Raw genomic sequence first — 14,036 nt, forward strand, 5'->3', positions numbered from 1 at the left:
GTTCGCAGTTTCCAGTGCCTGATCCTGGAATTTTTCCATAAAGAAGTCCGGTATAACAGAGCGTAAGGGGCTCCCCAAAGCGACACCATCCGAAGATTCAGTTTATCACAGAAAGGGAGGCAGGCGAAGATAAAATTTCTTAATGTGCTATTTTTCGAGAAGGAAGATGGTAGCTTGGGCGTCACGATTTACCGAAAACCTACGCACACAGACCGTTACCTATACAGGGAGTCGAACCGCCACCCATAACTAAAGCGAGGCAACATGAAAACGTTGCAGGATAGTGCAAGGAGAATCTTCTAACCAGAGCTGCTTGACGCAGAATTAAAATGTCTCACCAATATACCGCGTAGATATCATTGTGATATTCAAGCGCGGGTGAAATCAGAAATTTTCCGGTCTTCCATTATGGACGTTACTAACCGCATAGAAAATATCCTTAAAAAGCGGAACGTTGTGGTAATCTACAAACCCACCCAGAAGATACGAGATCATCTGAAATCGGCCAATGAATAAGGGTGCTCGCTAACCGCTCGAAAAAGCAGAAATTTACAGGATGCCGTGTAATTGTTGGAAGGTGTACGTGGGTACTTTTAAAAGAACTGTCATAAGACGAGGACAATTGCAGAAAAGGGGAGATTGACGTATCAGCTGATCCGGAACATACTTTACTTCAGTGGTAAAGAGAAGGGCGTGAAATTGAATGACCTCTGAATTGCGGTGCTGAAGAAGATATGTAGCCGTCATCCACTACGGGGTGATAGCAACAGCAGACGACAGCAGTTGACAACGGCCAATTGCGTTCGTGTATTCAAAACGAGACCGACGAGGAAGACAGGCCGTGGCACGTACGTCACAAAGGTAAGCCTGAGCTCGCTTGCTCGCTTAACACAGCGGGCAAAATGCTTTTGTAAACATGATAACTCGCAACTGAGTATGTACTTACTAGCGACAATTGCATCTACTGGAATCTGATACTATGAAATCTTACTGATTACTAGTCGTAGAACAAAATTTAAAATCAATTCTCAGCATAAAGCGTATAACGGCTTGTTTGTAGCATTTAGTCTCTTCTGCGTAGCAGTGCTCATTTCATAGAAGATGTGATGGCTTATGCAACTTGTGGTGTCACCGCCAGACACCACACTTGCTAGGTGGTAGCCTTTAAATCGGCCGCGGTCCGCTAGTATACGTCGGACCAGCGTGTCGCCACTGTCAGTGATTGCAGACCGAGCGCCGCCACACGGCAGGTCTAGAGAGACTTCCTAGCACTCGCCCCAGTTGTACAGCCGACTTTGCTAGTGAAGCTACACTGACAAATACGCTCTCATTTGCCGAGACGATAGTTAGCATAGCCTTCAGCTACGTCATTTGCTACGACCTAGCAAGGCGCCATTACCAGTTAATATTGAGATTGTGAAGCATGTACAGTCAAGAGAGGTGTACACCAATTATGGATTAAAGTTAAGTATTCCAGCAGCAACGTACCTTATTGGCTATATTAATTACATTGTCATTTTCCAGACCTCACGCCAGCTTGCGTGAGCTTAAACGCGTGCATTTCGGCCTCCTCTAGCAACACGGTGTTGGCTCTTCTGCCAACACAATACAGCTGATAATCATTTTGGCACGATTTTAATTGTATTGTACCCAGTAGTGCCGTAACTAATTATTAATACTCCTATGGACTTATTATAATTGTTGGACTAATAGCAGTAAGATTCCATAATAGTGGATTCCAGTAGAAGATGCAATTCTGGTTTGTACGAACACACCTAGTTACGAGTTAACAGATGCAGAAACGCAGTTTGTCTGCTGAGTTGCCACCTGGTGTGGCCGAGCGGTTCTAGGCGCTTCAGCCTGGAACCGCGCTACCGCTACGATCGCAGGTTCGAATCCTGCCTCGGGCATGGATGTGTGTAATGTCCTTAGCTTAGTTAGGTTTAAGTAGTTCTAAGTTCTAGCGGCTGATGACCTCAGATCTTAAGCCCCTTAGTGCTTTCTGCTGAGTTGAGAGAGCTTGGCCTGCGTACGTGCCGCGGCCTATCTTTCTCGTATGCCTCGATTCAAAACACGTGACGTCACGCCACTGCGCGGAAGCACGGCGAAGAGGAATTTTGGTGTAGTCAGTAGCGAGCCAGGCTGAGAATCGGACACTCAAAAAAGCTAATATTCCCCCTTGAACACGACCTCCGCAGATTGGGACAAAACTTTTGGTTTTAAGGTGAAATCTATTAGACCACGGCCTAATAGCCCGGAACATTTTATTAATTGTGATATTTCCGGCCGCGTAAGCTTACATTTCACCATTAAATTCAGTTCTTTCTTTATGAATCACCCTGTATTTTATACTGTCTGAAGAAATATAGTCCTGAGGATGTGCATATTTTGTAGTTTTAGGTGGAATGAATTTTAAAGCTACATCATTTTTCTTCACATGCTTCCAGTAATCCTTGTTCATCCTTATGTCCAGATCCGGAGGCACAATGTACATTGCCGACAAATGTGGATTCAAAACTAACAGAAAAGACGTCTTCTTCAACTTCCCGCTCGCGCTTGTATCTACGACGACATTTTGAGGGCATCGTTTTTCTATTTCCCTTGACACATGGCGTCGAAACTTCCTATTTTGTTCATGGGAGCCTATACAGAGTTTGTCTGCCAATCGTCCGTCCATTGTTACAGCAACATCCCTCCTGTACCTGAGCGTCACACTGTTAACTAATTGCAACGCCGGGACAGTGTTTCTCTCCTCTTTCATGGACAGCGTTCTTTCGGTAGAAAGCACTGTTGGACTGAATCTGATCACAGAATCCACTTCTATGTCTTCTGTCGTTATATGCGCACTGACTTCACCATCAAGTGTTTGAGCTCTTTAAAATCATCCCTCCTTGGTCGTCCTTATTTTTTCGCGCTTGAGGCATAGTTATATGGCGTAACGTTATCCTAAACCCCTCTTCAACATTAGCAATAAATCCTAGTGACGCCGTGAAGTTTGTACACCCTACATCTCTGGTTACAGCCAATGCCCAATGTTGTTAGTGCCAACAATAAACGGAAGAATCGCATCCTCGCGATTCATCAAACTTCGTCACTACACGCTGCTTTATGATATTGAATTGCAACGTACGACTTCCTTTGAAAACTGTACTGCCTCCTTTTCTGTTTGCCATGTAGTCCAGTACTCTTTTAATATTGCCTTTAGACTTGAAACCTCTGACGTGATAATCGTCGTATATGCTCTCCAGTGTATTGTCATTAAGCACCGTGATGAGATGGTTCATATGGTTCTGAGCACTATGGGACTTAACATCCGAGGTCATCAGTCCCCTAGAACTTAGATCTACTTAAATCTAACTAACCTAAGGACATCACATCCATCCATGCCCGAGGCAGGATTGGAACCTGCGACCGTAGTGGTCGCGCTGTTCCAGACTGAAGCGTCTAGAACCGCAAGGTCACACCGGCCGACACCGTGATGAGACTTTCGACTTTAAACCCATTATCAGGAGAAGGTTGGAATTTACTTTCAATGCTTCCATCACCTCTTCTCGAACTTGCCCTGACACTACCGCTTGCAGTGAGTTGTTCGTCAATTTCAATACCAGCATCATAAATATGTTTTGGTGTTACAACAGTATCCATTTCTGTCTGATGATAATTTTTTTTAATTATAATAGATACCAGAAAACACGTGAATGAGTCATAGTATCCGTTTCTGTCTGATGATATTTTTTTTATTATAATAGATACCAGAAAACATGTGAATGAGTCATCTTCTACAGCATTACCATCTTCACGAAGAAGAGTTCGCCGTCACTTCAACTCAGCCAATGCAGTACATTAGCAGGGTTGAATACCAGCCGCTGACCCAGCTGACAGTACACATAATTTCACAAAATTCAATTTCACAAAAAAACACTGTTCTGCTCTACTTGTCTCGACTGGCTTAGCGGTAGACAAAGGACGAATTCGGAGTGGCATATTCACCAGCCACTAAAGCACGACTGCAGAGTTTTGCAAACAAACGAGTATCACGGTACAATAAGAGACCATTAAATGATCCCTCATGGCGTTTGGCCGTGTAAATTTGTTTGTTCAAGCCGAAATACTTTTCTTCTGAATAATAATTTACCCCATATAATACGTCCAAAAGTTTGGGATCGTTAAAGTAGGACGTAAGCCTCATAATGTGTCTCCATCTTGGTTGGCTGGCCTAACCGTGAGATTCCAGCTTTGTGAGCCATTCGTATGTGACAGTGGCTCGATGTTGGATTGCATGTGAACATGAGGGCGGGCTGCCTCGCTCGTCGTCAGGGTTACAGTCCACCGCATGCGACCACCGCGAGGTTGCGCACCAAGCACACCGTAACCCCTTCAAGTCAGCGCCTGCCAGCCGAGAACAAGTAATGGACTCACTGGACTAATCCGTATCACTTTTCAAGCGATAATGCTTGTCCACACATATGGAACACACCTCTACGAATTAAATCTGAAATGTTAAGGTATTCCAGTGGCCAGCAAGATCCTCATAGCTGTCCCCCATAGAACATCTATGGAACTAGCTCAGACGTCAATTTAATCATAGCGCCAGTGTCCAGAATATCAAGGACTCCCTGGACTACCATATCATCCTGCACTATTGGTAGAAGACAATAACAGTAGGACCTGGGAATTACCACCCCATGCATAGTTAGCCGTTAACGTTTCAATTCAAACGGCTGCATCTGGAGCCGTGGAGGTTTCGGTAAACATGGACTGCTGATAAATGGTGTCGCTTTGTGTTCAGCGATGAGTCACGGTTCTGCACTACCCCGGACGTCCATCACCGGGAAGTCTGGTGGCGACATGGGAGAGACACAGTTGTGTAACTCCTGGCGTTATGTCGTGGAGAGCCAATGCGTATAACTTCGGATAATGGCTGGAGAGATTGAGAGAACTCTGACGGCACAGTGGTACGTCAACGACATCGTACGTCATCATGTGTTAACTCTCTTGAGGCAGTATCGCGGTGCCATTTTTCAGGGAAAATGCTTGTCCACACCGATGGAACGCGCCTCTACGAATTATCTGTGAAACGTTAAGGTAGTCCAGTGGTCAGCAAGATCCTCATAACTTTCCCCTACCCGTACCTCAATTTAAACAAAGAGCGTGTTCAGAATATCAAGGACAAGCTACACCAGCTGTGGGCCCCTTGCCTCAGGAGCCTTCATAACACTCTTCCCAAGCAAATCAGTGCATGTATCCCAGCCAGATGTAGTAAGTGTCATACGGATGTTGAAGTAGAAGATGTCAAAATGAAAACTGGAGTTTTAAATTTCGCTTTTAAGAAATCGTCCACACAGGGCAGTCGTACAAATAATACGTCACTTGACCATCGCAAAGGCTGCCGTATGGAGGACATAGTATAAGGCATTCCTGGCGTAGAGAAACAACTGTAAGAGTTGAAAATTAGTCACCAAGTCCGGATGGGATCACAACTCAGTTTTACAAAGCGTGGCCCCTTGCTTGGCTTGCATCTATCGCGGATCTCTCGTCCAGCGCAAAGTCCACAGCAGCAGGGCAAACGTGCAGATGAAAGAAGGGTAAAAGAACGGGCCCGAAAAATTACAGTCCAATAACCTTAACACCGGTACGCGGCAGAATTCTTGAATATATTCTCAGAGCGAATATAATAAAATTCCTTGAGACGGAAAAGCATCGTCCACGAATCAGCATCACTCGTGCGAAACTCAGTTTGCAATTTTCTCATATGATATCCCGCGAGTTTTAGATGAAGGGCTACAGGCAGATTCCATACTTCTAGATTTCCTAAAAGCATTTGATACGGTGCGCTACTGCAGGCTGTTAATGTAGGCTCGAGCATACAGAATAGGTTCCCGACATGTGAGTGGTTGTGGTTCGAAGACTTCTTACGTAACAGTCTTCTGGTCCAGATGGTATACCAATCAGGTTCCTTTCAGAGCATGCAGACACAATAGCGCCTTTCTTATCAATCATATACAACCGCTCACTTAACGAAAGGTCTGTTCCTAAAGACTCGAAAGTTGCACAGATCACACCAATATTCAAGAAAGGAAATAGGAGTAACTCATTTAATTACAGACCCATATCAATGACTGCAATTTGCACTAGGATTTTGGAGCATATACTGTACTCGAACATTATGAATTACCTTAAAGAAAATGATTTATTAATAGATAACCAACACGGATTCAGAAAATATCGTTCTTGTGTAATACAGCTAGCTCTTTATTCCCATGAAGTAATGAGTGCTGTCGACAAGTGATCTCAGATCGATTCCATATTCCTAGATTTCCAGAAGACTTTTGATACCGTTCCTCACAAGCGACTTTTAATCAAATTGCGTACATATGGAGTATCGTCTCAGTTGTGTGACTGGATTCGTGATTTCCTCTCAGAGAGGTCACAGTTCGTAGCGATAGACGGTAAATCATCGAGTAGAACAGAAGTGATATCTCCCATCCGCAAGGTAGTGTCATAGGCCCTCTGCTGTTCCTGGTTTACATAAATGATCTAGGTGCTAATCTGAGCAGCCCCCATAGATTGTTTGCAGATAATGCTGTAATTCACCGTTTAGTAAAATCATCAGACGATCAATTCCAATTACAAAATGATCTAGAGAAAATATCTGTATGGTGCGAAAAGTGGCAATTGGTACTAAACAAAGAAAAGTGCGAGGTCAACCACATGGATACTAAAAGAAATCCGATAAATTTTGGGTATACGATAAATCGCACAAATCTAAGGGCTCTCAATTCGACTAAATATTTAGGAATTACAATTACAAGCAACTTAAATTGGAAAGACCACATAGACAATATTGTGGGGAAGGCGAAACAAAGACTGCGCTTTGTTGGCAGAACACTTAGAAGATGCGACAAACCCTCTAAAGAGACAGTCTGCATTACACTTGTCCGTCCTCTGATGGAATATTGCTGCGCGGTGTGGGATTCTTACCAGGTAGGATTGACGGAGGACATCGAAAAAGTGCAAAGAAGGGCAGCTCTTTACATGTTATCGCGCAACAGGGGTGATAGTGTCACTGATATGATACGCGAGTTGGGGTGGCAGTCACTGAAACAAAGACGGTTTTTTTTTTGCGGGGTGATCTATTTACGAAATTTCAGTCACCAACTTTCTCTTCCGAATGCGAAAATATTTTGTTGGCACCCACCTACGTAGGGAGAAATGATCATCATAGTAAAATAAATCAGAGCTCGAACGGAAAGATTTAGGTGTTACTTTTTCCCACGCGCCATTCGAGAGTGCAATGGTAGAGAAGTAGTACGGAAACGGTTCGATGAACCCTCTGCCAGGTACTTAAGTGTGAATTGCAGAGTAACCATGTAGACGTAGATGTAAATGTAGAACAGCACTCAGTACATTGTCCACGACAGTGAGTGTTCATCAGAGACAAGTGCCCCAGGGAAACATGATAGGACGCTGTTATTTTCTGTATACAAAAATGACCTGGAGGGCATGGTGAGCAGCGATCTGTGGCTCTTTGTTGCTGATGCTACGGTGTATGGGAAGATGTCATTGTTGAGTTACTGTAGGAGGATACAAGATGACTTTGACACAATTTGTAGTTGGTGTGATGAATGGCAGCTCGTTCTAAATGTACAGAAATGAAAGCCATTGCGGGTGAATGGGAAGAACAATGCCGTAAAGTCCGAATGCAGCACTAGTAGTGTGCCGCTTTACACAGTCCAGTCGATTAAGTACCTAGGTGTAACACTGGTAAGCGCCATGAAGTGGAGTGAGCATGTAATGATTGTAGTAGGGAAGGCGAATGGTCCACTTTGGTTCATTGAGAGAATTATAGAGGAGTTCATGTGTCAATGACACCGCGTATTGGACACTAGTGCCACTAATTCTTCAGTACTGCTCCAGTGTTTGGGATCCGCACCAAGTTGGATTAAAAGAAACCATCGACCCAATTCTGAGGCGAGTTGCTAGATTTGTTACCAGTAGGTTCGATCAACGTTCAAGTATTACAGAGATGCTTCGGCGACACAATTGGAAATTCCTGGAGGGAAGGCGACATTCATTTACAGAAACGCTATTCACAGAACTTAGAGAATCGGCATCTGAAGCTGACTGCAGAACGATTCTACTGCCGCCAACGTACATTTCGCGTGAGGACCACGGAGATACGAGAAATTAAGACTCATACGGAGGCATATAGACAGTCGTATTTCCCTTCCTTATTTGTAAGTGGAATAAGAGAGGTTCAAATGGTTCAAATGGCTCTGAGGACTATGGGACTTAACTTCTGAGGTCATCAGTCCCCTAGGACATAGAACTACTTAAAACTAACTAACCTAAGGACATCACACACATCCATGCCCGAGGCAGGATTCGAACCTGCGACCGTAGCGGCCGCGCGGCTCCAGACTGTAGCGCCTAGAACCGCTCGGACACTCCGGCCGGCAATAAGAGAGGAAATGACAGAGTACCCTCCACCACCCACCATACGGTGGCTTGCAGAGTAGATGTACTGAAAAGTGTGCCGGCCGCGGTGGCCGAGCGGTTCTAGGCGCTTCAGTCCGGAACTGCGCGACTGCTACGGTTGCAGTGCTCAGAGCTATTTGAACCATTTTTGAAAAGTGGGCTCATACTGCCGAGTGCGTTCTAAATTTCACTCGATTTTGTAGTCAGTGCAACAACTTAACATACTCTCTCAACCTGTGAAGTTCCATTTCGTTTTCTCCTCCTCCTTTGGGTGCTTCACTTTTTGGTCTGGCGGTTCACTGGTATTGGATATAAATACAAAAACATCGCGAGAAATGCATGCTTGAACATAAATGCTGTTCCTAGCGAAGCCTGCTGGTTGAGCTGTCGTGTTCCACCAAGAATGGCACCGTGTGCGATATCCCCAGCACGTTCGAAGAGTCAGTCATGGACAGAACTGAGTTCTGTGCTGTTGTAGCTGCATTATCTCGGAGGTAAGTGAATTCGAAAGCGGGCGGTGCTTCCGTAACGAAGGGAAGTGAAATGCTTGGTGTTTCAAGAGGCTCCGTGTCGTAGATTTATACAGCATGCAGCGAAAATGAAAGAAGATCATCCACTAAGTCACAACGCGGACAGTAGTGTGTATTGAGTGATCGTGAAAGACGATCTTTGAATAGGCTTGTGACGAAAAATAAGGACTGACAACTGAAAAAGTCACTGCAGAACCGTGTGCAGCACTCGCGAACCCTATCAGCTCTATAAGCAGGGGTTTACAGGGCGAGCTGGAAACTCACGCATCAGTGATGCAAATGTCGGTAACAGGAAAACGTGGCGCCGAAGCCATAAAACCTTGACTATGGAGCAATCAGCCTGGATGAGTTTTGTTTCACACCATTTCCTACTTCCGACCGAGTTTACGTCCCAGGAGTGAAACATGTCAGGGATTCGGTGACGATTCGGGCTGCCGTATCGTGGTGTTTGATGGGGTACATAGTTACTCTGAAAAGTCACGCAACTTCCAAAGATTATGTAATTAATTTGGCTAATCAGATCCATCTCATGGTACAATTTTTGTGTCTCCAGCGTTAATAATTTACGACAGGGGCGCTGTTCACACGATTCACATTGTGCAGGATTGATTCGTTGAGAACGATGACGCATTGTCGATCTTTTCTGGCCACCGTAATCATTAGGTCTCAACACTGTTGAGCCTTTGTCATCTACTTTGGAGGAAAGGATGCGTAATCGCTATTCACTTGCGTCAGCGTTACCTGAATTTGCAGATATTTAGCAGGAAGAATGTTTTAAAATTCGCGTGAAAACCCTACAGGATCTGTAATTATCCATTTCGAGGAGACTAGAAGCTGTTTTGAGTGTCAACGAATGTCCTACGCCGTATTAGGAATGGTAATGTGTTGTGTTTTCGTGTTTCCATATTTTTGTCCAGCTCCTGTCTATAGTGAAGGGTCACTCTGCAATTTCCTTCTACAAGACTGTTTTGGGTCCAAATTTGCAATGCAACTACGCATATGCTAGTGCTTATTTTTTAGCATATTTTTCTGATGTGTGTCTCCTATGTCAGGTGTAATCAACGATGACAACCAAGAATGTGCGATAACCTATTTCTTTGAGAACTGTATTACCGGTACTTATTTCAATGTAGATATCGTTTGTAGAGTAGAGCGTCGATTATCCGAACGTCGGTCAAGTGAACGACCGCTTAGCCGAACTGAATACTCGCTCGCACCTGTTACTCTCCCACCCTACCGTCCATCATCCCCCTCACTCCCCTCTGTAAAAGCTCATCAGCTAAAGAATGGGAAGAGGGAGAAAGCACTACTTCTCCTTGACAATGCAACAACACATCCGTCATGTGATATTTTAAACGAAAAAGACGAGTTCATAAAGGTAATATTTCTTCCACCTAATGTAACCTCCTTATCACAGCCCATGGATCAAGGCGTTATTGAGACTTTCAAACGATATTACAGGAAAGAATTGTTGCGTAAGTTATTGTTAGAATGAGAAGAGGATGGAGAAGAAAGTCGCTTAAGAAATCATAAGAATATTGACTTGAAAGACGGGTCCTACATGATCAGCGCAGCATGGAATAGTGTAACGGAAGAGAATTTGAAGAAAGCCTGGAATAAAATTTTGGACACAGAAGATAATTCACAAGGTATGATTGAAAATGACGAACAGAATGATATGTCCGAAATTCTCGGTATGCTAAAAGAAATAGATTGCCACGAATGTGATGAAGAAGACGTTCATGAATGGATGAATATCGATTATGCAGATCCAGGACACCAAATCATGCAGGACAGCGAGATTGTAAACGTCGTCACTGATAAAGATGACGCCGCCATATTCAAAAATCCACTACATTATAGACTCATATCATTAACGTCGATATGCAGAAGGATTTTGAAGTATACATTGTGTTCGAACATTATAAATTACCTCGAAGAGAATGGTTTATGGGCACATAGTCAACAAGGATTCAGAAAATGTCGTTCTTGTGAAATACAATTAGTGTTAAGTGCTATCGACAAAGGATTTCATATTGGTTCCGTTGAAGTGTTGAGTGCAATCGACGAAGGATTTCAAATTTATTCCGTATTTCTGTATTTTCAGAAGGCTTTTGACATCATACCCCACAAGCAGCTTGTAATCAACTTGCGTACTTGTGGAATGTCGTCTCAGTAATGCGACTGAATTCGTGATTACCTGTCAGAGAGGTCACAGTTCGTAGTAAAACATAAGTGATTTCTGGCGTTCTCCAAGGTTTAAAGCTTTCCCGGCGTACTGATTGTTCCATAAAAACACAGGAGAACTGCCGGGTATCAGTAACGTTCTGCCACGATATTTCGGCGCAGAGTAGTACTACGACAGTGGCATCCACCTGAAGATGGCCAGAAGACTCTGCGCCGAAATATCGTGGCAGAGCGTTACTGATATCCGGCAGTTCTCCCGTGTTTTTATGGAACGATTTAGGAGACAATCTGAGCAGCAGTCTTTGGTTGTTAATAGATAATATTGTCGTTTATCGTCTAGTAAATTCATCATAAGATCAAAACCAATAGTCTAGCTAAGTCGTCAGAAGATCAAAACCAATTGCAAAACGATTTAGATATTTGTATGGTGAGAAAGTTGGCAATGGATCCTAAATAATGAAAAGTGTGACGTCATCCGTATAAATGTCAAAAAGAATCCGTTAAACTTCCGTTACACAAAAAATCAGTCGAATACAAAGACCTGAAATTCAACTAAATACCTAGAAATTGCAATTACAAACAACTTAAATTGGAAAGAACACAAAGAAAATGTTGTGGGGAAGGCGAACGAAAAACCTGCGATTTATTTCAGAACATTTAGAAGATGCAATAGATCTATTAGAGAGACTGCCTGCACTACGCTTGTCCGTCCTCTTTCGGAGTACTGCCTCGCGGCCTGGGATCGTTACCAGATAGGATTAACGGAGTATTTCGAGAACGTATACAGAAGGCAGCTTGTTTTACATTATCGAGAAATAGGGAAGAGAGTGACACTGACGTGATACAGGATTTGGGGATGGACATTGCATGGGGGCTTAATTAAATATTATGATAGAAAATGATTTTTTAGGTAGCTGTATGTCTGTCCGATTACGCAAGTCTCGTAATCGGTTGGCCCTGACTAGAATTATTACGCAATCTGACTGCAAAGAACAATGTAAGAAAATTTTCGTAAACACAATTAATTAATTAAGTCCCCAGCAACTATAAAACCTACAAAATCCAAGCACAAATGTAACTGTTCTGTATGTGGGAGTGTGACTCAACGTCCACATCTGGCACGGTTCTTTTCCAACAAGACAAGAATTTTTAAATATCAACTATGCTGACGTGACAAAAGAAATTTAGAAAAACTATAATTACGCAAGAAAACCAGAATTCACTCTAATACAAGAACACAAGCCAGATGCTTTGTTGACTGAACCTGTAGTGACGCATTATTTCAGACACACAATTAATAAAAGAACATTGTAATTTTTACCTTCATATATATTGACGAAATGCACTCATTACAATAACATCTACTATCTCTCCCATCAAATAACTGCATAAAACATGGAACAACACTCTTTACTACCACATCTCACTCCGACTTCACGACAAGCAGTGCCCACTAGCACATCTCGGTACGACTCTTAACACACACTCTGTCCTCTACGAGCTCTCTACTAGCACTGACTTCTACGATCTCTCGACAACCACTGACTGCTACGAACTCCCAACAAGCACTGTCCTCCACGAGCTCTCTACTAGCACTAACCTCAACGAGTTCTCTCCAAGCACTGACTGCCACGAACTCTTGACAAGCACTGAGTGCTACGAACTCTCAACAACCACTGACTGCTATGAGTTCTTAACACACACTGTGGAGGCGGCTTAATAGTACTCTTTGGCGCACTCTCTGGCGCAGTGGCACAGTGTAGCCACCTTTCATATGCCCCTCCTCCACAGGCCAGAATTTGATGGTATTTTTGCCAGCATTGGTGGTGAAAATACCACCAAATTCGTCCACAAAAATACAGACAAAAATAAAAGATAATATTAATACCTAAATATCACATAATTAGTTAAAAATTTTGGCTTTGCACTGACCTTTTACTAACCTAATATATGAAATACAGTAAGCAATACAACTTCTTTTCATACATGTGACTTTACATAATAGTTTACACAATATACAAAAAATCAGTTTATACAAATGTTCACATAAAATGCTTTCAATAATTAGTTTATACAAAAAAGAACACCAACAGGTAACATCTTTTCAGTAAAAGCAGTCCATCAGTTGCACCCAGTAAAGTTTAGCAGGTACACCCAGCAACAAGTCACATTAGTTCAGTAGAAGCAATCCATCAGATGCACCCAGCAATGTTAAGCAGGTGCAGACGCCAACAAGTGACTTCATTTCAGTAGAAGCAGTCCATCAGTTGCACCCAGCAATGTTGAGCAGGTGCAGACAGCAAGAAGTAATACCATTTCAGTAAAAACAGTCCATCTGTGGCACCCAGCAATGTTGAGTAGGTGCAGACAGCAAAAAGTAACATCATTTCAGTAGAAACAGTTCTAACAGTGGCACTCAGTAAAGTTCAAGAGGTACACACAGCAACAAGTCACATTAGTTCAGTAGAAGCAGTCCATCAGAGGCACCCAGCAATGTTGAGTAGTTGCAGACACCAACAAGTGACATCATTTCAGTAGAAGCAGTCCATCAGAGGCACCCAGCAATGTTGAGTAGGTGCAGACAGCAACAAGTGACTTCATTTCAGTAAAAACAGTTCATCAGTTGCACCCAGCAATGTTGAGTGCAGGTGCAGACACCAACAAGTGACACCATTTCAGTAGGAGTAGTCCATTAGTGGCATCAGCAATGTTGATCAGGTGCACACAGCAACAGGGGACATCTTTTCAGTAGAAGCAGTCCATCAGTGGCACCCAGCAATGTTGAGTAGGTGCAGACAGCAACAAGTGACTTCATTTCAGTAAAAACAGTTCATCAGTTGC

Source organism: Schistocerca americana, chromosome 6 (assembly GCF_021461395.2).
Source record: "Schistocerca americana isolate TAMUIC-IGC-003095 chromosome 6, iqSchAmer2.1, whole genome shotgun sequence".
Taxonomy (NCBI): domain Eukaryota; kingdom Metazoa; phylum Arthropoda; class Insecta; order Orthoptera; family Acrididae; genus Schistocerca; species Schistocerca americana.